Source organism: Erinaceus europaeus, chromosome 8, assembly GCF_950295315.1.
Source record: "Erinaceus europaeus chromosome 8, mEriEur2.1, whole genome shotgun sequence".
Taxonomy (NCBI): Eukaryota; Metazoa; Chordata; class Mammalia; order Eulipotyphla; family Erinaceidae; genus Erinaceus; species Erinaceus europaeus.
In genome coordinates this window covers 86091395-86103464 of record NC_080169.1, presented here as the reverse complement: position 1 = coordinate 86103464, position 12070 = coordinate 86091395, and positions in this window count along the sequence as shown.

Here is a 12070-nt window from a genome sequence, read left to right as displayed (position 1 = left end):
TAATGCCCACAGAGGCAGGGAATGTCCATAGAGGCAAGAGAAGCCCACAGAGGCAAAAAAAAAAAATCCTTTAGCTTGATAAAGCCTTGTCCACAGAGGCAAGAAACGCCCCCCCCTCAAGCCTTCCCTTGGCATCACACTGGTTTTTGTTGCTCGCTTACTTGTTCCTCCATGTTTGTGCCAGTTTCTTTTTTGAAAATGCCTGTACAATATAGGTTTCTGTTCACCCCACACTCCTGATACTTTGGTCAGTTAGTTAAAAAGTAAAGGGAGAATTGTTGGTATGCTTCTAGTTCTGCTTCTGGGATCCCTTCTTTTACATTGCTTGACGTTGTGGTCTATTTACATGGTCATTCTGTTACATTGGTTTGGTCTCACTTCCCCTGCCTCCAGGAGATTTTGGTTTAGTCCTTGCCTTTTCGCGCTCCTCTCTTCTCCCAGCCCCCTATCCTACATACTTCCTGTTTTTTTTTACTATGCCGCCGGAGGAGAGAGAAGAGGACAGATTTGGGTTGTGATTAGATTAGATTAGTTTTTTGAACCATTCACTCGTGAATAAAGAAATACTGCTTCTCCACTCAGCCATGTGTCCCTGGTCATCTGTCTCCCGCTGCGAAGCTAGCCCGGCATACTGGCGCCCTAAACTTTGACTGAGACACATATATGTATATACATATACATATATATATATATATGAGATAGATATTGGCAAAAAACTCACATATATGTATATACTTATATATATATATATATATATATATATATATATATGAGATTGATATAAAGCACACTGAAGATGGATGAAAGGAGGAAAGAGTGTTAAATTCTGTTCCTCTTAATCTGCTTATTTCATTTCTTCTTATTATTTTGAGACAGATGGTCTGCCTACTGTACTAAGAGGGCTGCTATCTTATTATTATTATTATTATCATTCTTATTATTGTTACCAAGATTATTGATGGCGCTTGGTGCTAGCATGATGAATTCACCACACCTGGAGGCTATTTTTTTCCCTCCTATTTTCTATCTTTTATTTGATAGTGAAGAGAGAAATTGAGAGAGGTGGGGAAGATAAGGAGAGAGCAAAAAATGTATCTGCAGCACTGCTTCATCATTTCTGAAGCTTCCCTACTGTAAGTGGGGACCAGGGGCTTGAACTTAGGTCCTTGTTTATAGTTACCTATATGCTCAATGAGGTGCGCCACCATATAGCCCTAATCTTCATTTCTTAACTTTCTATGCTGTGTATCTCATGACTGTAGTGTGGATTTAAGGTATATTACAATGCTAAACTGTTGATCTTTGTCTTACTGTTTAATACTTCCTTGTTTTCAAAGATAAATACCATGACAAAAGCTAAATTTCACAGGAACTGGAGAGGTGTATCATTGGTAGAGCAAATGCCTTGTATGCAAGAGGCTCTTGGTTCAAACCTTATTTAAAAAAAGACTCCAGGTGCTGGGTGATGGCGTAACCACTAGAACACATATGTTACAGTGCTCAAGGACTTAGAATCAAACCCCTGGCCCCCACCTGCAGTGGGGGAAGCTGCAGAAGTAGTGAAGCAGTGTTGCAGGTGTCTGTCTCTCTCCCAATCTATCTCCTTCTTTCTTCCCTCTTGATTTGTCTCTGTCTCTATCCAATAAGTAAATAAACATATATATTTTTTAAATGTATTAAGCAATGCTAAATTTCTGTTCTAATTATAAAGAAAGATGTTAGAATTACCTCAGCTCTGAAGCATTTATTACAAGGAAACTAGGGGTTAAGAATGAAGGGAATCGGTAGTTGGGTGGTAGCACAGCAGGTTAAGCGCACTTGGCGCAAAGCACAAGGACTGGTGGAAGTATCCCGCTTCGAGCCCTGGCTCCCCTCCTGCAGGGGAGTCGCTTCACAGCGGTGAAGCAGGTCTGCATCTGTCTATCTTTCTTTCCCTCCTCTGTCTTCCCCTCCTCTCTCCATTTCTCTCTGTCCTAACAACGACGACATCAACAATAATAACTACACAACAACAATAAGAAACAAGGGCAACAAAAGGGGAAAAAAAAGAATGAAGGAAATCTCAGGTGATGAAGGCTCAAAAACAGGAGCCCCTTTCAGTTCTAATCTGAAAAATATGATCCTGAGTGCATCTGAATCTTTTGGGAATAGACAGACTGGTGACCACTCCTGCTGGGCATAGATCACATACTACATGACTTCATAGTCTTTCTCTGGCTTGATAGCTGGTAAGAAATGGGTGTGCCCATAAAGTGTCTTTGGAAGAGATTAACATTTGATTCAATAGACTGAGTGGAGATCTCGCTCATCAATGAACATGGTCTTCTTCTAATTCATATAGAACCTGAATAGAACAAAAAGACAGAGACCACACATTCACTCACTCTTTGAGCCAAGATTTTCATCTTTTGTCTTTGCAAGTTGGTGCTCCTGATTTGTGAGTTACAAAACTCCGAACATTATCAGCACCCACAGTCCTACCTGCCACCAGCCCCCTTCTTAGAGGCTCAGACTGAATTGTAACCATTGGCTTTTTCTGATTCTCAAATTTATAGAGAGCAGACTGTGAGACTTCTCAGCCTCTATAACCACATGTGCTGATTCACATAATAAATGTATGTACTGGTTATCTTTCTCCAGAGAACCCTACTTAATACAATACCATATAAAAGTTTACCTTTGGGTCTGGGGAGATATCACAACGGTTATACAAACGACTGTTATGCCTGAGGCTCCGAGGTCCCAGGCACCACTTTAACCAGAACTGAGTAGTGCTCTGGTTTTTCTCTTTTTTTAATTTTAATTTTATTATCTTTGTTTATTGGATAGAGACAGCCAGAAGTCGAGAAGATAGGGGGTGATAGGGATAGAGACACACAGCAGCACACCTTTACCATTCACAAAACTTTCCCTCTGCAGGTGGGGATTGGGGGCTCGAACCTGAGCCCTTGTGCATTGTAACAGCTGCACTCAACCAAGTGTGCCACCACCCAGCCTCCTCTCTTTTTTTTCTATGCATTTCACTCTCATTTAAATAAAAATAAATAAATAAATCATTTAAAAGCTCCCCTTCCCTGATAAATGCTAGTAATGATTTTCATCTTGGGTAATAGTTGTATAATTTTGTTGTTGTTTGCTTGTTTTAACACAAACAAAGCTTGATTTTCAAAATACAAATCTAGCAATCCTTTCACTTTCTGACAGAATTCTGTTAGTTCATAAGATGATGGACTTCATGATCAAATTCTGTGCTCCAGGGAGGAAGATAACCCAGAGAAATGTAAGACATTGGATAGCACATTTTAATCAAGTTTAATCTTTTCTTGCTCCTAGCCATTCTTCCCTTGAACTAAAGAGAACTCTTAGGGTTTTACTTTTTCTTCTCTTGTGAAGGTACTAATGACAATTAAAGAAAGGAGGGGAAAAAGGTACTTGAATATTTACATAATATAAGATGCTTAACTCCAGAACGTTCCCATCTTTTGTGAGCAAAAGACCTTATTTGCTAATTTGAGTAACAAAAGTCTGAAAGAATATATTAAGCCTATGAAACACATGCTGATGCTAGAAGAAACAAAGCAGTAGCTCTGCCAAAGTTAAATAATTATCTTTCAATTTAGGCTCATAATGGGCACAAATCTAGGGACCTGGGCAGTGGTTAGCCTGATATGACTCTGAAGAATTTATTGTAACTTAAATTTGTAAGCAAATCAAGAAAACAATTCTGGCAGGTCCAAGATGGGAACAAAAGTTTGTGTTTCTTTCTTTACGAGAGTCTGAGGATGTTACATTTCATTAAAAAATTATTTTGTATTTTACAGTGCTTGTTTCTGTATATAAAAATCTGGCTGGGAGGCAAACAGAGTTTTGAGGAAGTGGAGATACTATGCAAACCAGACCTTGTCATCTTTTCATTTTACCTGCAAACTTAGAATTGTTTTCACAGTCTACAGACCCTGGGAAATAAGAAAGGCCTTTCTGAGTTTTCCGTGGTTGTGGAGGAGAGGGAGGCTGGAATCTGAAGCCTAGGGTGTGGAACACTTGATGAACAGAGGAGAAGAAAAGCAAGTAGAAAAGAGGAAAAGGTAGTTTGTTTCCCCTATGTGGTTCACTAAAAAAGGAAAACTGGGTTTCCCAGACAGACTGAGTGAAACTGCAAGGGAAGCAATGTCTGACTGCTGGGTGTAAGCACTACTCCACGGTAGGCCAAAGAGCCACTGAAATCTTTGACCCCAGCTGCTCTGGAATGCAGGAGACCTGGAAATCTCCTCCCAACACCTGGCGGCTGATTTCTGTGCACAAATCCAAGAAGCAGAAGGGAAGGTAGTAGAACATGGGAAACAAGAGGATGGCTAAGAGGAAGAGTTAGTCAAGCACATGAGAAAATCACAAGTGCTTTTTTATTGGTTGTTTTTTATTTTAATTTGTATATATATTGATTTACAATCACTGCCAGAGTCATCTTTGGGCTAAATGCCTACATGATGAATCTACCACTCCCAGAGGCCATTATTCCCACTCCCCCCTTTCTTTCTTTCTTTTTGATAAAAACTGATCAAGAAATCGAGAGGGGCAAAGAAGGGAAGATAGAGAGGGGGAGGGAGAGAGAAAGATGGCTACATGGAGCACTGTTTCTATACTCTTGAAGCTTCCTCCTCTCCCTGCAGGTGGGATCCTGAGACTTGAACCTTTGTCCTTGCATTGTAATGTGTGCACTCTATTGGATGCATCACCACCCTGCCCCCCCAGGTACACTGTTTTGTTTTGTTTTTTCCTCCAGGGTTATTGCTGGGCTCGGTGCCTGCACCATCCACCAATCCACCGCTCCTGGAGGCCATTTTTCCCCCTTTTTGTTGCCCTAGTTGTTGCAGCCTCGTTGCGGTTATTATTGCCATTGTTGACGTTGCTTTGTTGTTTGATAGGACAGAGAGAAATGGAGAGAGGAGGGGAAGACAGAGAAAGAGGGGAGAGAAAGATAGACACCTGCAGACCTGCTTCACCGCCCGTGAAGCGACTCCCCTACAGGTGGGGATCCGGGGGCTCGAACCGGGATCCTTACGCCGGTCCTTTGCGCCACGTGCGCTTAACCCATTGCGCCACCGCCGACTCCCCCAGGTACACTTTTTAAAAAAATATCTCTTAAAAAATTTTTTTCTCGAAAAGAAAAATGGCAATGAAGGCAGGAAAGGAGGATTAGCAGGATTGTATGGGGAGGTCTTTGAGGGACAGTATTTGCTCTGAGACTTGATGGGTGAAAATGAACCAGGCAGATAATGGGTATGTTGGCAGGAAGAGAGAGAAAAATGCAAAGGAAAAAAAAAAAGGGCCAGGTTCCACTTTTTACTCTAATTTATTTTCCACATTGTTTGTTTGCTTGCTTGCTTGCTTGCTTTCTCCTCCAGGGTTATTGCTGGGCTCTGTGCCTGCACCATGAATCCATGGCTCCTGGAGGCCATTTTTCCCCCCTTTTTGTTGCCCTTGTTGTTGTAGCCTCGTTGTGGTTATTATTATTATTGCCATTGTTGATGTTATTCGTTGTTGGACAGGACAGAGAGAAATGGAGAGAGGAGGGGAAGACAGAGGGGGAGAGAAAGATAGACACCTGCAGACCTGCTTCACCGCCTGTGAAGCGACTCCCCTGCAGGTGGGGAGACGGGCTCGAACCGGGATCCTTAAGCCGGTCCCTGCGCTTTTTGCTACATGCTCTTAACCCACTGCGCCACCATCCGATCCCCCCACATAGCTTTCTGTTTCAGTAGAAAGGTAAACAGCCATAGAAGAGTGTTACATGTTGGAGAAATGGGTAAAAGTTTGTTTACATGGACCACAATTTCAATAAAGTTGCTTTTGTGACTTTATCTTAGCCAGCATTTATATTTTCTACTCCTTATCTTGCAAGATTTCTACTAAATATCTGTGACACCTCCCCCAACCCCCACCCCAAGTACTCGTTTTCCCCAGACATTTCCTTTTCTCTTATAAGGAGTGTTAGAAGTGATCTAGACCACCATCTGTTTTCAAATCTGTTCGCAATGCATAATTACATGGAGGACTTTGTTGAAAAACAGATTCCTCAAAATCAGGGAAAGTAATTCAGTGGTAGGTCTATGACTCCTACCTATGGGTTCCAGGCTCAGGCACGCTTAACAAAACAATCCATTCCCCTAATATGGTCTTGCAAACCAATATTACCTCAAGCAACAACAACAAAATATTTTTTTGGTCATGGGTGGGTGTAGCCATCTGCATTTTTTCTTCAATTTGTGTGTATGGGGTGAGGATTCGCTGTTTATATTAAGTAAAGTGGTTGACACATGGGTAAAAGTTCTCATTTCACCATGATAAGTGCAAAACACTCTCACCCCCAACCCAAGTCCTTTTGCAGCAGTATGCACCAGGACCTCAAAGCCCACACTTCTGTGCCTAGCTCCCTTCTTAGAGTCCTTTGCTTTGGTGCAATATATAAAAGTCAGTCCAAATTTTGTTTTGTGTTTTTCTTTTCTGTCCTTGTTTCTTAAGTTCTACTTATGAGTGAGATCATTCCATAGTCATCTTTCTGTTTCTGAAGCATACCATATGATTCTGATGCAGCAGGATTGGTATTCTAAAGTTTTTCTGAATTGGGGTCTGGGAGGTAGCCCACTTGGTACAGCACATAGTTTACCATGCGCCAGGATGTGAGCTTAAGCCCCTGATCACAGTGGAGGAACATAATGCAAATGAGGAACTTTATGGTATTGTCATGCCTTTCTTTATTTCTCTATCTACATTTCAACCTGTATCTGGAAAGAGAAGGAGAAGAAAGGAGGAGGGGGAGGAAAGGAAGATGAAAAGGAGAAAAAGAGTCCATTGAGAGTGGTGGAATCATGTAGATTCAAAGCTCCAGTGAATCTCTGGAAGTGAAAAAAAAATTTTTTTCTTAATTAATCAGCAAAACATTGACTCTAAGAGATGTTATCAGTGTTCCAAAAATAAAGAATTATAGACTATCCTCTAAGGGATTCAAAAACTACCCTAGGATTAAAAACTCTACACTCTAACAGCTAAACAAATAGAATCATTCATGAAAGGAAGATTTTTTTTTTCTGTTTCACCCAGAATAATTTTCCCTAAATGATATAATGGAAAACGCTGAGCTAGGAAAGCATTAATCTCTCTTACACACACACACAAACACACACACACACACACACACACACACACACACACACTCTCTCTCTCTCTCTCTCTCTCTCTCTTAGGAATTTTACCCAATGTAACTGGAAAAACACTTTGGTTTAGTAGGTATTCCCAAGAGAGACATCTAATTCTAGCTGAAGGTAAATCTGTAACCAGCCTCAAACCTGGCTGCCTTTCTCTTCTCAGCTTTTATGCTGTCTCTCCTTTTATGCTGTTTCTTTTAAGGTCTATTTATTATGTATTTATGATAGTGAGAGGGAAGGGGGAGAAAAATGAGAGCATCACTCTGGCAGAAGTCAATCCAGGGACCTCATGCTTAAGAGTCCATTGTCTAATTGACAGTATTACTTCCCTGGCTCCCCTTCCCTTTCAAGGCTCTGTCTAAAGACTCTATGCTATCAGAGGCTGGGGGTATGATTTGAGCAGCCAATGTCCATATCCAGTGGAATAGCAATTACAGAAGTTAGAACTCCTTCCTTCTGCACCCCCTCAAATAATTTTGACTCAAGCTCCGAGAAGAGAGAAATGTCAGGGGAAGAAGACCACAGGACCCTGACTCCTAATTCTACTGGGACCTGAAACATTTGTCACTAAGAATCTTTGTTTTTATGCCATCAGCAAAAGGGAAGAAAATCTGGAAAACACCAGAAGAAGTCAGGCACTGCTATCCTTCTCTGAGAGGGAAAAGGAAGGACACTCAGAAGTAGTAATAGGTGTAGGTGTGACTTAGAAATGAAGTGAAAACAGGACTGTAGAAATAAATAAAAATGGGATATATATATAGTCAACCCTTATCTATAACTGTGATAGAACTGTTGCAGTATTTTTCTGGAGGGGGATAGGGTCACAGAACTCTGGTGGTTGGAATAGTGTGTAACTATACCCCTTTTATCTTAGAATTTTATAAATCACTAATAATAAATTTTAAAAAGACTGCTCTCTCTCTAAGTTACATCTCTTTTTAAAAAATTTCTTTAAGATTTTTTTGAACCTTTATTATTTTTGTTGGATAGAGACAGAAATTGAGAGGGGAGGGGAAAATAGAGAGAGGGAAAGAGACAAAGAGACACCTGTATCCTTGCTTCACCACTTGTGAAGCTTTTCCCCTGCAGGTGGGGACCAGGGGTTTGAGCCTAGATCCCTGTGCACTGCAATATGTGCACTTAACCCGGTGCACCACTGCCTGGTGCCTTCAAAGTTACATCTCTAAGATCTGTCTGTACAATGCTTCTATCTGCTTATAAAATATTTAAATCTGCTCTCGACCTTAGCGCTATCTTCCTAGAATCCTTTGCATGATGAGAGCCAAGTAGAGGAAGAAGCAAATGCACAGGTTGAAGCGCAAAAGAAGAAAGATGAGGCAGAGGTCCAAGTAGACCTGTGTGCCCATGGATGCCACCGGAGCAGAAATAAGGAATGCCACAGGCCAGAGGCGCTTGTAGAAATTGGACTTCTGTCCTGCAGTCTACAACTTGTTTCAGTGGATCTAGACCCTCATAACCATCTGATCCTACATGACCATCTAGGGGGACCTTCATTGCTCATACCAAAACACAGTTCCTTTTGCTCCTTTGCCTTGGACTTGACATTCTGGACTAATTCTGTTCTCCTTGTGGTTGAATGTAACCCGTGTACAATAAATAACCTCTTCTGCCATCTTAGTTGAAGGGAGAAAAAAAATTAAATCTGATTACCTAGGCTTCCTCTAATGATTCTGACACCAATTCTAGTGTGCTTATTTTTTTTTGTCATCCCCACTACACCACCAAGCAATAATTTACCACCAGCAGGTATCCCATAATTCAGCCTAGTTCTTTTTAAAAAATTTTAAGTTATTGATTTAATAATGATCAACAAGATCATAGGATAAGGTGGGGGGTACAATTCCATACAATTCCCACCACCAGAGTTCCATATCCCATCCCCTCTATTGGAAGCTTTCCTGTTCTTTATCCTTCTGGAACATGGATCCAGGATAATTACGGGGTGCAGAAGGTGGAAGGTCTGGCTTCTGTAATTGCTTCTCCTCTAGACATGGGTGTTGGCAGGTAGATCCATACTCCAAGCCTGTTTCTATTTTTCCCTAGTAGGGCAGGGGTCTAGGGAGGTGGAGTTCCAGGACACATCAGTGAGATTACCTATCCAGTGAAGTCGGGTTGGCATTATGGTAGCATTTGTAACTTGGTGGCTGGAAAGATATAAAGATATAAAACAGAACTAATTGCTTAATGATCAGAAATCTAAAGATAAGATGATAGCTGATGAGATTTGGGGTCTCCATTTTGGAAAAAGCTAGTAGGTCTATTTTAGGCATATTCCAAGGGGCCCATGACTTTACTTCTTCTTCTAGCGTTTGCCCTTCTTCCGTAGCCAGTCAACAGCGTCAGGTTGAGCCTGATGTAAAGTTTCGAGACCTCCTTTGAATCTGGAGAGGTGGCAGTCGTTGACTATGTGGGTCATAGTCTGTCTGTAGCCGCAGGGGCAGTTCGGGTTGTCTCTGGCTCCCCAGCGATGGAACATAGTGGCGCACCGGCCATGGTCTGTTCGATAGCGACTGAGGAGGGCCCAATCATAACGTGCTAGGTCAAAGCCGGGTTGACGCTTGCAGGGGTCTGTGATGAGGTGTTTGTTCTTTACCTCAGCTGACTGCCAACTCTGTTTCCAAGAGTCTGGAACAGAGAAGTTCAGTGTAGGCATAGGGGACCAGATTGGATGACGAGACGTCAAGCGTTGGACAGGGTGGGCGAAGATATCCGCGTATATTGGCAGGTCCAGTCGAGCGTAGACACGGGAAATGAACTTAGATGATGCTGCATCCCGACGAATATCTGGCGGGGCGATGTTGCTAAGAACTGGCAGCCATGGAACCAGGGTGGAATGGATGGTTCCAGAAATTATCCTCATGGAGGAATATAATTTGGAATCGACCAAGTGGACATGGGGGCTACGGAACCATACTGGGGCACAGTATTCTGCAGTGGAATAGCATAATGCCAGAGATGATGATCGTAGTGTGGAAGTGCTCATGCCCCATGAGGAGCTAGCCAGTCTTGCAATGATATTATTCCTCGTGCCCACCTTTGCTGCAGTTTTTATGAGATGTTCATGAAATGACAGAGTGCGATCGAGAGTAACGCCAAGATAGACTGGCTGGACTTCATGCCGGATTCTCGTATCGTCAAGCTGCGCATTAAGCTCACGCGAGGCCGAGGCATGGTGTAGATGGAAAACAGATGATACCATTTTTGCAGTGCTAGGGATCAGTCGCCATTTTTTACAGTAATCAGATATCAGAGACATGTCTTTTGTGAGTGTTTCCTCAAGGATGTCGAACTTGGATGCCTGAGTTGCACAGCAGATGTCATCGGCGTAGATGAACTTCCTTGAAGAAGTTTCTGGGAGGTCATTGATGTAAATATTAAATAGCGTAGGAGCCAGAACAGAGCCCTGGGGGAGGCCACGTGAGACAGGTCTCCATCTGCTAGACTTGGCACCCAGATGCACCCGGAATCTTCTGTTTTGGAGAAGAAACGATATAGTGTTGGCCACCCATGGAGGCAGGCATCTTGAGATCTTGACTAGGAGACCACGATGCCAGAACGTGTCATAGGCTGCTGTGAGATCAACAAAGACAGCACCCGTCTTTAAATTCTTCTGGAATCCATTTTCAATGTAAGTCGAGAGGGCCAGGACTTGTTCGCAGGTAGATCTTCCTGGGCGGAAACCAGCTTGGGCGGGTGATAGGAATTTCTCTGTAAGAAATACAGGTCCATGAAAGATGATGAATGACATAGTGGGGGTTGTATTGTTAAATGGGAATCTGGGGAATGTTATGCATATACAAACTATTGTATTTACTGTTGAATGTAAAACGTTAATTCCCCAATAAAGAAATAAATTATTTTAAAAAAAGGAGTAATTCGTGACAGAAGCAGTCTCTCAAGGAGTTTGTAACACACGGAGAGGAGAGAAATTGGACTATAGCTGGCGGCCAGTGTTGGGTCTTTCTTTGGTTTCAAAACTTTACTAATAAAACTTTACATGACTTTACTAATTTTTGGCTAAGTCTGACAGCTAACATGCAGGTGGACCCAAGGTATTGTCTAGGGAGATGGTGTCAGAGTTGGAAGGAGGACTAGAAAGCTGTATCAGGGTAGAGAGTAGCTCCTAAAGATGGAAAAAGTATATGAATATTGTTAAATGTAAACCCCACTGATTTGATCTGGGGCTCATATTTATCATAGGAACCTGTGCAACTTCCACATCACTGCAGTTCTGAGTTGTCATTCTGTGGTCATACCTAGGAACATTCTAGGCTGCACTCCTTGCAGGACCTGTCTTCCTCAAGCAGCAGAGTATAATGATCCAACCTTCCTTCAAAGAATGGGGCAGTCTCCACCAATATTGACCACATTGAGGGCAAGGTCCTGTAGAAGCCCACAAGAGGGTCCACTATGCTGTTCCTGATGGAGATGATCAGTGACAGTAGGGAGAGGTATCTGCCTCAGAGGTCTAGGCCCATCATGTCTATGTGGGAATCCCAGGATTCTCCGACTAGGGCCCTGGGTGACAGTGTGACCTGGTAGTGGCCACAAGAGCCATCAATAAAATATTCCAGTCTCTTGCCCTTATCTAGCTTTTGTAGTCCTTACCTTGTCTCACAAGGGTAGCCTTGGAGTGACTGAGGGAAGTGAAACAGGAAGTAGGTGAGGAAGGTATCTTAAGTCTAGATAGAAACTATTTGATTAAGTACTTTCTGGTACCTAATACAAAAAGTGTCTTTTTTAAGGTCTTTCTACTTGCTTGCTGCACTTATTGAGTCACTGCAAACTATTGTGCAATTTTACATTAAGGTGTATATTTTCCCTTAACTTATGGATACATGTGCACA